Source organism: Macaca nemestrina, chromosome 19 (genome assembly GCF_043159975.1).
Source record: "Macaca nemestrina isolate mMacNem1 chromosome 19, mMacNem.hap1, whole genome shotgun sequence".
Lineage (NCBI taxonomy): Eukaryota > Metazoa > Chordata > Mammalia > Primates > Cercopithecidae > Macaca > Macaca nemestrina.
The window spans coordinates 14,787,116-14,801,345 of NC_092143.1; the positions used below are offsets into that span (position 1 = coordinate 14,787,116).

At 37.3% G+C, this 14,230-nt stretch overlaps 1 long non-coding RNA gene across 2 annotated transcripts in view; it reads left to right on the plus strand.

Annotated features, from left to right (window-relative positions):
* The window catches only part of LOC105476971 (uncharacterized), a 42,694-nt gene extending 30,538 nt beyond the window's left edge, over positions 1–12,156 (plus strand). For both annotated transcript variants that reach the window (XR_984368.2, XR_011617231.1), the window contains exons 4-7: positions 7,303–7,391; positions 8,943–9,045; positions 10,849–11,017; positions 12,087–12,156. This is a non-coding gene — a long non-coding RNA (uncharacterized lncRNA). The remainder of the gene's footprint in view (positions 1–7,302; positions 7,392–8,942; positions 9,046–10,848; positions 11,018–12,086) is intronic.
* The last annotated feature ends 2,074 nt before the right edge of the window (positions 12,157–14,230 follow it).

Genomic DNA, 14,230 nt, shown 5'->3' on the forward strand with positions numbered 1-14,230 from the left:
ATATGACTGCATTTCTTAGCAGTCATATATTATGATTATATTAGCATTGTAACAATGTTTTATTTATTTTACTGCCTCATCCATATAATCAAATTATGTATATGATTTATTGTATGATCCTGACATAAAATTTATCATTACTCAATAATATAAAATAAATAAAATAAAATAACCCAGTAAACTTTTCTAAGGTAAGGAAAAATTCCAGCCACTGGAAATAAAATTAGAAATTTATGCTCTCTTACTAAAAAAAATTAATTATATATATGTTAATTTTTTAAAATTATACTTTAAGTTCTAGGGTACATGTGCACAACATGCAGGTTTGTTACATATGTATACATGTGCCATGTTGGTGTACTGCACCCATTAACTCGTCATTTACGATAGGTATATCTCCTAATGCTATCCTTCCCCTCCTCACCCCCACCCCACAACAGGCCCCAGTGTGTGATGTTCCCCTTCCTGTGTCCAAGTGTTCTCATTGTTCAATTCCCGCCTATGAGTGAGAACATGCAGTGTTTGGTTTTCTGTCCTCGTGATAGTTTGCTCAGAATGATGGTTTCCAGCTTCATCCATGTCCCAACAAAGGACATGAACTCATCCTTTTTTATGGCTGCATAGTATTCCATGGTGTATATGTGCCACATTTTCTTAATCCAGTCTATCACTGATGGACATTTGGGTTGATTCCAAGTCTTTGCTATTGTGAATAGTGGCGCAATAAACATCTACGTGCATGTATCTTTATAGCAGCATGACTTATAATCCTCTGGGTGTATACCCAGTAATGGAATGGCTGGGTCAAATGGTATTTCTAGTTCTAGATCCTTGAGGAATCGCCACACTGTCTTCCAGTCCCACCAACAGTGTAGAAGTGTTCCTATTTCTCCATATCCTCTCCAGCACCTGTTGTTTCTTGTGTTTTTATGATTGCCATTCTAACTGGTGTGAGATAGTATATCATTGTGGTTTTGATTTGCATATCTCTGATGGCCAATGATGATGAGCATTTTTTCATGTGTCTGTTGGATGCATACATGTCTTCTTTTGAGAACTGTTCATATCCTTTGCCCACTTTTTGATGGGGCTGTTTGATTTTTTTCTTGTAAATTTGTTTAAGTTCTTTGTAGATTCTGGATATTAGCCCTTTGTCAGATGGGTAGAGTGTAAAAATTTTCTCCCATTCTGTAGGTTGGCTGTTCACTCCGATGGTAGTTTCTTTTGCTGTGCTGAAGCTGTTTAGTTTAATTAGATCCCATTTGTCAATCTTGGCTTTTGTTGCCATTGCTTTTGGTGTTTTGGTCATGAAGTCCTTGCCCATGCCTATGTCCTGAATGGTATTGCCTAGGTTTTCTTCTAGAGTTTTCAAGGTTTTAGGTCTAACATTTAAGTCTTTTATCCATCTTGAATTAATTTTTGTATAAGGTGTAAGGAAGGGATCCAGTTTTAGCTTTCTAAATACAGCTAGCCAGTTTTCCCAGCACCATTTATTAAATAGGGAATCCTTTCCCCATTTCTTGTTTTTGTCAGGTTTGTCAAAGATCAGATGGTTGTAGATGTGTGGTATTATTTCTGAGGGTTCTGTTCTGTTTCATTGGTCTATATCTCTGTTTTGGTACCAGTACCATGCTGTTTTGGTTACTGTAGTCTTGTAGTATAGTTTGAAGTCAGGTAGCATGATGCCTCCAGCTTTATTCTCTTTGCTTAGGATTGTCTTGGCAAGGCGGGCTTTTTTTTTTTTGGTTCCCTATGAACTTTAAAGTAGTTTTTTCTAATTCTGTGAAGAAAGTCAATGGTAGCTTGATAGGGATGACATTGAATCTGTAAATTACCTTGGGCAGTATGGCCATTTTCATGATATTGATCCTTCCTATCCATGAGCATGGAATGTTCTTCCATTTGTTTGTGTCCTCTTTTATTTCATTAAGCAGTGCTTTGTAGTTCTCCTTGAAGAAGTCCTTCACATCCCTTGTAAGTTGGATTCCTAGGGATTTTATTCTCTTTGAAGCAATTGTGAATGAGAGTTCACTCATAATTTGACTGTTTGTCTGTTATTGGTGTATAAGAATGCTTGTGATTTTTGCATGTTGATATTGTATCCTGAGACTTTGCTGAAGTTTCTTGTCAGCTTAAGGAGATTTTGGACTGAGACGATGGGGTTTTCTAAATATACAATCATGTCATTTGCAAAAAGGGACAATTTGACTTCCTCTTTTCCTAATTGAATACACTTTATTTCTATCTCCTGCCTGATTGCCCTGGCCAGAACTTCCAACACTATGTTGAATAGGAGTGATGAGAGAGGGCACCCCTGTCTTGTGCCAGTTTTAAAAGGAAATGTTTCCAGTTTTTGTCCATTCAGTATGATATTGGCTGTGGGTTTGTCATATATAGCTCTTATTATTTTGAGATATGTTCCATCAATACCTAGTATACTGAGAGTTTTTAGCATGAGGGCTGTTGAATTTTGTTGAAGGCCTTATCTGTATCTATTGAGATAATCATGGGTTTTTTTCTTTATTTCTGTTTATATGATGGATTATGTTCATTGATTTGCGTATGTTGAACCAGCCTTGCATCCCAGGGGTAAGCCAACTTGATCTTGGTGGATAAGCTTTTTGATGTGCTGCTGGATATGGTTTGCCAGTATTTTATTGAGGATTTTCACATCGACATTCATCAGGGATACTGGTCTAAAATTCTCTTTTTGTTGTTGAGTCTCTGCCAGGCTTTGGTATCAGGTTGATGCTGGCCTTGTAAAATGAGTTAGGGAGGATTCCCTCTTTTTCTATTGATTGGAAAAGTTTCAGAAAGAATGGTACCAGCTCCTCTTTGTACCTCTGGTACAATTCGGCTGTGAATCCGTCTGGTCCTGGACTTTTTTTGGTTGGTAGGCTATTAATTATTGCCTCAATTTCATAGCCTGTTATTGGTCTATTCAGGGATTCAGCTTCTTCCTGGTTTAGTCTTGGGTGGGTGTATGTGTCCAGTAATTTATCCATTTCTTCTAGATTTTTTGTTTATTTGCGTAGAGGTGTTTATAGTATTCTCTAATGGTAGTTTGTATTTCTGTGGGATTGGTGGTGATATTCCCTTTATCATTATTTATTGGGTTTATTTGATTCTTCTCTCTTTCTCTCTTTTCTTCTTTATTAGTTTTGCTAATGGTCTATCAATTTTGTTGATCTTTTCAAAAAACCAGCTCCTGGATTCCTTGATTTTTTGAAGGATTTTTATGTCTCTATGTCCTTCAGTTCTGCTCTGATCTTAGTTATTTCTTGCCTTCTGCTAGCTTTTGAATGTGTTTGCTCTTACTTCTCTAGTTCTTTTAATTGTGATGTTAGAGTGTCAATTTTAGATCTTTCCTGCTTTCTCTTGTGGGCATTTAGTGCTATAAATTTCCCCCTACACACTACTTTGAATGTGTCCCAGAGATTCTGGTATGTTGTGTCTTTGTTCTCATTGGTTTCAAAGAACCTCTTTATTTCTGCCTTCATTTCGTTATGTACCCAGTAGTCATTCAGGAGCAGGTTGTTCAGTTTCCACGTAGTTGAATGGTTTTGAGTGAGTTTCTTAGTCCTGAGTTCTAGTTTGATTGCACTGTGGTCTGAGAGACAGTTTGTTTTAATTTCTGTTCTTTTACATTTGCTGAGGAGTGCTTTACTTCCAATTACATGGTCAATTTTGGAGTAAGTATGATGTGGTGCTGAGAAGAATGTATATTCTGTTGATTTGGGGTGGAGAGTTCTGTAGAGGTCTATTAGGTCTGTTTGGTCCAGAGCTGAGTTCAATTCCTGGATATCCTTAACTTTCTGTCTTCTTGATCTGTGTAATGTTGACAGTGGGGTGTTAAAGTCTCCCATTATTATTGTGTGGGAGTCTAAGTCTCTTTGCAGGTCTCTAAGGACTTGCTTTATGAATCTGGGTGCTCCTGTATTAGGTGCCTATATATTTAGGATAGTTAGCTCTTGTTGTTGAATTGATCCCTTTACCATTATGTAATGGCTTTCTTTGTCTCTTTTGATCTTTGTTGGCTTAAAGTCTGTTTTATCAGAGACTAGGATTGCAAACCCTGCTTTCTTTTTGTTTTCCATTTGCTTGGTAGATCTTCCTCCATCCCTTTATTTTGAGCCTATGTGTATCTCTGCCCATGAGATGGGTCTCCTAAATACAGCACACTGATGGGTCTTGACTCTTTATCCAATTTGCCAGTCTGTATCTTTTAATTGGAGGATTTAGCTCATTTATATTTAAGGTTAATAATTTTATTAACCTTAGGATCCTGTCTTTATGATGTTAGCTGGGTATTTTGCTCATTAGTTGATGCAGTTTCTTCCTAGCATCAATGGTCTTTACAATTTGGCATGTTTTTTCAGTGGCTGGTACCAGTTGTTCCTTTCCATGTTTAGTGCTTCCTTCAGGAACTCTTGTGAGGTAGGCCTGGTGGTGATAAAATCTCTCAGCATTTGCTTGTCTATAAAGGATTTTGTTTCTCCTTCACTTGTGAAGCTTAGTTTGGCTGGATGTGAAATTCTGGGTTGAAAGTTCTTTTCTTTAAGAATGTTGAATACTGGCTCCCACTCTCTTATGGCTTGCAGAGTTTCTGCCGAGAGATCTGCTGTTAGCCTGATGGGCTTCCCTTTGTGGGTAACCCGACCTTTCTGGCTGCCCTTAACATTTTTTCCTTCATTTCAACTTTGATGAATTTGACAATTTTGTGCCTTGGAATTGCTCTTCTCGAGGAGTATCTTTGTGGCATTCTCCGTATTTCCTGAATTTGAATATTGTCCTGCCTTGCTAGGTTGGTGAAGTTCTCCCGGATAATATCCTGAAGAGTGTTTTCTAACTTGGCTCCATTCCTTCTGTCACTTTCAGGTACACCAATCAGATGTAGATTTGGTCTTTTCACATAGTCCCATATTAATTGGAGGCGTTGTTCATTTCTTTTTACTCTTTTTTCTCTAAACTTCTCTTCTCGCTTCATTTGATCTTCAATCACTGATACCCTTTCTTCCACTTGATTGAATCGGCTACTGCAGCTTGTGTATGCGTCACTTAGTTCTTGTGCCATGGTTTTCAGCTCTGTCAGGTCATTTAACGTCTTCTTTATGCTGTTTATTCTAGTTAGCCATTCGTCCAATCTTTTTCAAGATTTTAAGCTTCTTTGTGATGGGTTTGAACATCCTCCTTTAGCTTGGAGAAGTTTGTTATTACTAATTGTCTAAAGCCTTCTCTCAACTCATCAAAGTCATTCTCCATCCAGCTTTGTTCCATTGCTGGCAAAGAGGTGTTTTCCTTTGGAGGAGAAGAGGTGCTCTGATTTTTAGAATTTTCAGCTTTTCTGCTCTGGTTTCTCCCCATCTTTGTGGTTTTATTTACTTTGGTCTTTGATGATGGTGGTGTGCAGATGGGGTATTAGTGTGGATGTCCTTTCTGCTTGTTAGTTTTCCTTCTAACAGTCAGGACCCTCAGCTGCAGGTCTGTTGGAGTTTGCTGGAGGTCCACTCCTGACCCTGTTTGCATGGGTATCACCAGCGGAGGCTACACAACAGCAAATATTGCAGAACGGCAAATGTTGCTGCCTGATCCTTCCTCTGGAAGCTTCATCTCAGAGGGGCACCCAGCTGTATGAGGTGTCAGTCAGCCCCTACTGGGAGGTGTCTTCCAGTTAGGCTACTTGGGGGTTGGGGACCCACTTGACGAGGCAGTCTGTCCATTCTCAGATCTCAAACTCCATGCTGGGAGAACCACTACTCTCTTCAAGGCTGTCAGACAGGGACATTTAAGTCTGAAGAAGTTTCTGTTGCCTTTTGTTCAGCAATGTCCTGACCCCAGAGGAGGAGTCTACAGAGGCAGGCAGGCTTCCTTGAGCTGCGGTAGGCTCCACCCAATTTAATCTTCCCAGGCCACTTTGGTTACCTACTCAAGCCTCAGCAATGGCAGACGCCCCTCCCCCAGCCTCACTACCACCTTGCAGTTTGATCTCAGACTGCTGTGCTAGCAGTGAGCGAGTCTCCGTGGGCATAGGACCCTTCGAGCCAGGCGTGGGATATAATCTCCTGGTGTGCCATTTGCTAAGACCACTGGAAAAGCACAGTATTAGGGTGGGAGTGTCCCTATTTTCCAGGTACTGTCTGTCATGGCTTCCCTTGGCTATGAAAGGGAATTCCCTGACCCCTTGCATTTCCTGGGTGAGGTGATGCCCTGCCCTGCTTCGGCTCATGCTCCATGGAGGCTGCACCCACTGTCCGACAAACCCCAGTGAGATGAACCCAGTACCTCAGTTGAAAATGCAGAACTCACGCGTCTTCTGCATCACTCACACTGGGAGCTGTAGACTGGAGCTGTTGCTATTCGGCCATCTTGGAACTTCCCATGCCCTCTCTTAATTATATTTTTAACCTTTAAATTGTATGTTAGTGTTTATACTTTTTCTGTTTTATCTCATAAATAAGACATGCCATATCTAAATAGAAAATAATAATTTATATAAATCTTAATATTCAAATAATTTTCCCGACTCCGCCCACTTAGTTTTTTGCATATTTGCAATCATAGTGTAATATATATTTTGTATTCTTTTCTGCTTGATTGATATATAGCTTATGTATATTGTGGTTGACAGAATCTGTCCCCCATGAATTTTGTCCTCTGCGTTATGTCTGTGAATTTATTACCTGACAATAGAAATGGTACAAATGTTAACTGTGGTTATTAACCAGCAGTCTTACAAAATAGGGGGATTATCTTAATATACTGGTGGGCTCAATGTAATCACATGAGCCCTTAAACACAGAAGAGAAAATTGGTGAGATTTGAAGCAAGAGAAAGATTTGATGTGCTTGAAGAAAGAGAGAACCGCATAGAAGGTGTGAGAGGGAATACACTCTAACCAAAACCCTTGTGCCTGAATGAAGACCTAGAGTCCCAGGTGAGAGCAGCATCCTTTGCTGATAATTGATTTTAGTCCAGTGAGACCCTTAGTAGAGAATCCAGCCACAATAGACTGGACTTCTGCTATAAAGAAAATGCGACATTATAAATGGTTTTGTTGTGAGCTACTAAATTTGTGGCACTTTGTTACTCAACAATGGGAAGCTAATACATATATTTTGTTCCTAGTTCTCCATTACTATTCAATATCCAGATTATTAAATTGGTATGTAGCATGGATACTAGTGTTATAAAGAACGCAATCTAAAGTTAGGAAATGGTATCTACCTTTTAGAAACCCACAATATAACCAGAAAGGCAAACAGCCACACAAGAAAAGTTGAAGTATTTTTATTTTTGTCACAGACAGAAATGTTTGGGAGGAGTCACAGCAACAAGAGACACTGCTCTGGAGCTGTTTGCTGGAACTAATAGATACAGGAAGAATTTGTAATGTAAGTGCCTATCATCTAATTGATGCTCGACATTATCTCATTAACTCTATTTCCACTAACACTGCTGTAGTCAAATGGCTAGAAATGAAGAGAAATTGTAGATAAAGTATTATGTTAGACATAATACAAGATCAGACTGGAAACCCTAAACAGGCTAGGGTGGAGATGAACATAAGTAAAATAATTTGTGTACCTAGGAATTTTCTGTAATTTCAGCATATGCAAAAGATTGACTCCTAAATTTACAGATTATATTTTTGGATATGACCATTTAGGAAGCAATGCTAGGTTGGCTTGTGCAGAATAATACATGATTTCCAGGATACAGGAGGGGTAAAAGCCAAGATTTACTCCAAGATTTCTAGTTTGGCCACTGGGGACAAAATGCACAATTAAAAGAAACAACATAATTTAACAATTCAATAATTGGGCAGAAGAGGGAACATAAGGGCTTATTTTAAAAGTTATGATATGTTTTGCTATGAATAAATGAAACTATAACTCCAATTTTCTTCACAATAAGTAAGTCTATTACCTCAACTAATAGCATACAGGGTTGGTAGTCTGAACATTTCAATGTCATCTAGAACCCGAACTTGATGAATAATTTAAATGCATATGTTAATTAACTTGATTTAGTTATTCTACAATGCATTGATATTTCAAAACATCATATTGTACAAGGTAAATATATATAACTTTTATTTTTTAATTTAGAAAAATAAAATAGAAGGAAATAAACCAGGAGGACAGAAATTATATGGTTCAACTTATATAAGGTACCTACAATAGACAAATTCACAGAGCTAGAAAGCAGAATAGAAGTCACCAGGGATACAGGGAGGGGAAAGGAATAATTATTTTTTTATGAGTAGAGTTTATGTTTGGAATAACAAAAACATTTATCGCATAATAGTGGTGATGAGTACACAGCATTGTGAATGTATTTAATGCCACTGAATTATATATTTACAAATGATTAAAATCATAAACATTATGCATATTTGATCACAAGAAAAAATAGGAAAAAAAGAGTAACTTAAAACATAAGGTAGCAGTGTGATTTTCCACAACGTATTTAAGAAATGTCATAAAATTCCCAATGCTACGGAAAAGCAAAGTAAGATGAGAATTGATAAAAGATGACTTGATTTGATGACTTATAAATCAATAATAATGTTAGATACAGTGTTTGGTAAAGAGTACTTTTCCGACAAGTCATGGAAGTAGAAACCAGAGTGAAAGAAGAAAGTAGTGAGCACGTGCAAGCTACATGAGTTGGCGGCTCCCTCATGGCATTCAAAATCAATAGGTGAGCAGGTGTGCCAGGGTGTAGCAGTCTCAGTGGAACTTTTTGTTATTGTTTTTGTTGTTACATTATTTTAATTTATAGAAGAAAATATTATGTAGTTTGGAGGAGGAAATATGAGGCTTTAGATGATAAAATGGGCAGTTTATATAAAAAGGTTAAAAGTTTAAATATGGAGGACATAAATTTATACACTAACGCCCTGGAGAGCAGAAGCTAAACTTACAATTTGCACATTGCAGGTTATAAATACCCCTGAGCATACCTTCCTCTCAACAGGACTCAAGCTGCAATTTTACTTTCGCAACAACAGGAGAAACTATAGAAAAGAGGCAAGAGAAGTTGGTGGGTAAATACTCCTAGCAGTTTGTTAGAGAATTCGGGGAAGATGAGTATGTTCATATTTACTGATATCAATTTTCCAGGAAAATGCAAGTTAATGTAATCAGCTGGGAGTAAAGGGACAGGAATTTCAGTCTTCGGTAAAAGCTTTAATATTTCCTATTTATTCCATTATGTGCCAGTGCTTTATAGGTAATTATACTTCTTACTTCATGAGAGATAAAAGAACTTGGAATAAAACAGTAGCAGTTGCAATACAACCCAATATAATCACATAACATTTCTTTCCAGCTCTAGTTCATCCAGAGTCTTTGATTAATTTTTGATTGCATAGCTTAATTGTGCCTGGCATTTTATTTTATTTTATTTTATTTTATTTTATTTTATTTTATTTTATAGTGTCACTCTCAGGGTATTGTGCCTATTTTTAAAATATTCGGCTTCCACAAAACTCAGGAAATATTGTGGTACATTAGAGATGGCAGAGTTTAGAGGCAAAAGGATTCTTTAAGAGATTAGTCCAGTTGATGATGCTTTGGACTTAAACTAAGAGATTGGAAATGCGACTAGCTTCTAAATATTATGAAGAACATGATTTTTACCAAACCAGAAGTGATAAATAAGAGAGCCAACCTCTGGATAACAGCCTTGAAAACAATGTGTTAGAACGCCATTAATTGAGCTAGATACTATTATGGAGAAAGATGAGGTTAAGAGGTGATCTGATGTTGTCACTTCGGGATATGTTGAATTGAATATGTCTGCAGAAGACACAAGTTGAGATAGCAATTTATAGTTAAAACGCAAATTTGGAGTTTGGGAAACAATCTCTACAGCTAGGCATCATTCTTTGATTATTGAAGACATAAAGCAAGTTGGTATTGACTAAGAACAAGTATTGCTTTTTAAAAAAAGCAAGAAGAGGGGTGGGCGCAGTGGCTCACGCTCGTAATCCCAGCACTTTGGGAGGTAGAGGTAGGCGGATCACGAAGTCAGGAGATTGAGGCCATCATGGCTAACACGGTGAAACCCTGTCTGCACTAAAAATACAAAATATTAGCTGGGCATTGTGGCGGGTGCCTGTAGCCCCAGCTACTCGGGAGGTTGAGGCAGGAGAAAGGCTTGAACCTGGGAGGCAGGAGCTTGCAGTGAGCAGAGATTGCACCACTGCATTCCAGTCTGGGCGACAGAGCAGGCCTCCATCTGAAAAAAAAAAAAAAAAAAAGGCAAGAAGAGAGAATCTAGTGAGAAGGAAGACAAGAAATGAACCAATAGAAAAGATAAAGGAAGAATGGTCTTAGATGTTGGATTATAATCAGCATTTTCTGAGTATTTTATGCAAAAAAAAATTTACATAAATTGGATTTGATTTGTTCTTACCATAATGTTTTTAGGATGTTATTTATATCTACTTTGCACTAAACAGGAAAGTCGACCTCAGAGAGGTGAAATAATCTGTACACATTTATAAACATAGAACCTGGCTGTGGTAGAAGGCCAGACCTATCTTGATCCCAGCCTATTTCTTGTTCTCTAATACCACTCTGTAGCAAGGAGATAACTTCAAACCCAAACAACCTTTCAGGTCATTTATATAACAGCCACTTGTGGATTCCAAGGCAATTGGGTATGAAAGAATATGTGAGTGAGTTTTCTGCTAGCAGTTTTCCTCCATTCAGTCTGCTAAGTCTTTTAGGGAGATGGTTATCCTTTTTGCTTTCCTAGTTTTCCTAATCATCTAGAAAGTCCTTGCTCTATTTCCTCTTACTCTTTGTTATAAGTCTTTTTCTGATTCTCCCTCTCCAGGCAGAAGCAAAAAGAAAAAAGATCTTCATTATGTTACGTGTCTGCTCATCAGCAGAACAAATTCCCATGGCTCTCTGTTCTAATCAGAAGGAAGTAATTTTCCTTTCTCACCTCACTGACTCTCCAACTTGGCTCTTGAAGCTGACTGCTCTCCAACCCTTCCCTCCAGGTACTCAGTTGCAATTTTTGGTTCCTGCTAAGGTTTGCTCATTAAACACTTTACCACTTACTCTCTGTTACTTCTAGCCATCTTCCCTTAAAGTTGTACCACAAATTTAACCAAGTTTCAGTGAAAAATCAAGCTAACACATACTTAACCACTATATGATTTTAAGATCCATCTGTATTTATTTGACTGGATATTAAGTGCCTGAAAACATAAACATAAAAGTCATCACTATCATCATCACCCCTATTATTTGCTATGTGCTAGATACTATACTAAATATACTTCTCAGGTCTCATTTCCTTTAGGTAGGAGTATTTACATCATCTCTCTTTATATAAATATAAATATAAAACATATATACAAATACATATTTACATTATATAGAGTAATTTATAGAAAACTGGTATATGTACACATACATAAATATTATACATATATATACTGGTGTGTGTGTGTTGTGTGTGTGTGTGTATATATATAAAGAATGGTCTTAGATGTTGGATTATAGCAGCATTTTCTGAATATTTTATGCAGCAAATATTGTATATATAATATATAAATATTTTAAATATAAAGTTTAGTTAATGGGATTCCATATATGTGGGGTTTACATATGTCAACCTAGTTTAACAATTTGTTGTTAGGTGTTATTATCATGGTACTGATAAATAAGTAGTGTTTCAAAGTTATACTGCCTCTCCAGGGCAGAACCAGTTTTTAAAATGCTTGAAGTTTTTAAGTTCTAAGGATACATAAAAAGCTAGGACCCAAGTGAACTTGAACTACCAAAAATGTTCAATAAATATATTAAATTCATTTACAAACTAGGAAAGTTTATGGCACATATAAATATAAAACATACATAAATGTACAAAGTAATAGCAAGCTTCAATTCCCTAAAAATTAAGAAAAGATGAAATACGAGACGTAATCCCCTTTTATAAATGAATGTTCAACTTGTAAAGGCAGCCACAAACTAAGAAGTAGTCTAGAGGCTACAACTCAGTGCTGATGGAAACATGTTTTGTTTAAAGTAAGCATCTGATACTAAAAATGTGCTTTTGAACAGTTGCTGAAAGTGAGTCAGCACCACGGATCACCTTGTCAGTGCTCTGACAGGAAGGCTGATGTTTAAAGGTGAGTTCCAACTGTTTCCTTAATTTATAGTGTAAGAATTCTGCAGCCACCTGTCTAAGGGAGGCAACCATACAGAGATTATTGGTCCCCTTTTGTCGCCCATCTTGTTAGACCTCTTGTACCAATCAGCGTTTTTTTTGTAGAATCTAAGCTGTTTTAATCACCTGTTTTTCCTTTTTCCAATCTTTGTGTCAGCTAATTTTACATAAATCTCAATGGGGAAAAAAACCAAACAAGAACAAAAAGCAACAACCCTCAAACAGAAAAGCCAATATATCTGGCTTGGCTAATGTTCTAGTTATGAGTCTATGGCAAACACTTGCCTTGTTAGGTTTTTAAAAGTTTCCCTCGGCCAGGCGCGGTGACTTACGTCTGTAATCCCAGCACTTTGGGAGGCTGAGGCGGGGGAATGACGAGGTCAGGAGATCCAGACCATCCTGGCTAATACAGTGAAACCCCATCTCTACTAAAAATACAAAAAATTTAGCCGGGTGTGGTGGCGGTGCCTGTAGTCCCAGCTACTCGGGAGGCTGAGGCCGGAGAATGGCGGGAACCTGGGAGGCGGAGCTTGCAGTGAGGCGAGATGGCGCCACTGCACTCCAGCCTGGGCCACAAAGCGAGACTTGGTCTCAAAAAAAAAAAAAAACAAAAACAACTTTCCTCAGAAATAAGTGGTTTTTTTTTTTTTCTTTTATGTCTCATATATAACTTAGCAACCCTATTTTGAAAGCCATTAGTAATCACAGACCCTGAATGTAACCTCACTCTCTTCCCATTGTATAGTATTTATCAGACATCATTCCCTTTGGTGCACCGCTCAGTGTTTTGCCAGTTTCTAGCAATGTTAACAAAGTCTAATAAGACTCAACCTTGCTAAGGCTCAGATTTCAGCATTAAAAAATGGGCCCAGTTATACTCCACAGAGTTATTTGAGAAAAATCAGAATACATGTAGAAGTTTAGAGCCAAGTGCCTGAAAAATAGTAAGTGCGACAAAGTTTTATGTTCTTTCCTTTCTTCATCTTTGCTTTTCCAATCATTCGTTACTAAATATGTAATAACTCTCAAGGGGGAACTCATAGGAGTTAACAATTTAGTCTCATCCATACACTTACTTATAGGTCAAAAGTTGATCACTTGTCACTTTTATTGTTCTTCATTCTCTAGTAGTGCAAAATAATTCTACTCTTTCTCAGTTGTAAGAGTCTCAGAGTTAAGCACAATGTAGTACTACTCACTAAGAATATACTCTATATGGTTACAGATGGGTTTCATTTTTTTTCTTTGCTCTGTGCTTGCTTGGTTTATCTTATTTTTGAAAAACAAAATTGTTACAAAGTAGAAAACATCACAGGAAGAAAAATGCTGAGTTTTACAATCTGGGAAAAGTAGGGAAGGAATATATTTCAGTGGTTTCTCAGTTATTGAAGATAACCTTTTTTCTCATTGAAAGCATCCTTAACTTCTATGGCATACACTTTCATCTTCTAATATTTAAAGTGGCCATGGTAAGATTAGATGGAAGAGAGGTGGAGAGAGTCATCAATCATGCTTCTGTTTAAAACTGAACGTTTAATCTACTCTGGTTTACACTTGCAAAGCAGGAAAGGAATACTTTTTTTATATAGCCAGGTGGGACACCTTTGCACAATGACTTCAAAATAGTAAAAAGAAGCACATATATATATATGTTATATATATATGTTAAATATTTCTCATTCATGTAGACTCTCAATGTATTCTACATGAAACACTTTTAGCAGTACTCACGGATAGGTTAAGTGAACTCAAAGATGCTTAAATGCTCTGTTTAAGCCAGCGGAGATACACAGGATCTTCTTGTGAGTTCTGGATGGCATTGTTATGTTACTTCCTGGACTAGTGCCTACCGAGTGTCAGAGGAGTGAGTTGAGTGGGGAGAATAACATGCATAACTTCCATGTTAGTTGATTGAGTTTTGTACCTAGACAGCTCATGTAACTGTGATTTCTCTATCTATAAACTGAGACAAATTATGCCTCTCTATTAAAAACACTCATTCAGAAGACCAAGTTTGTTTATATTAATATAGAATACT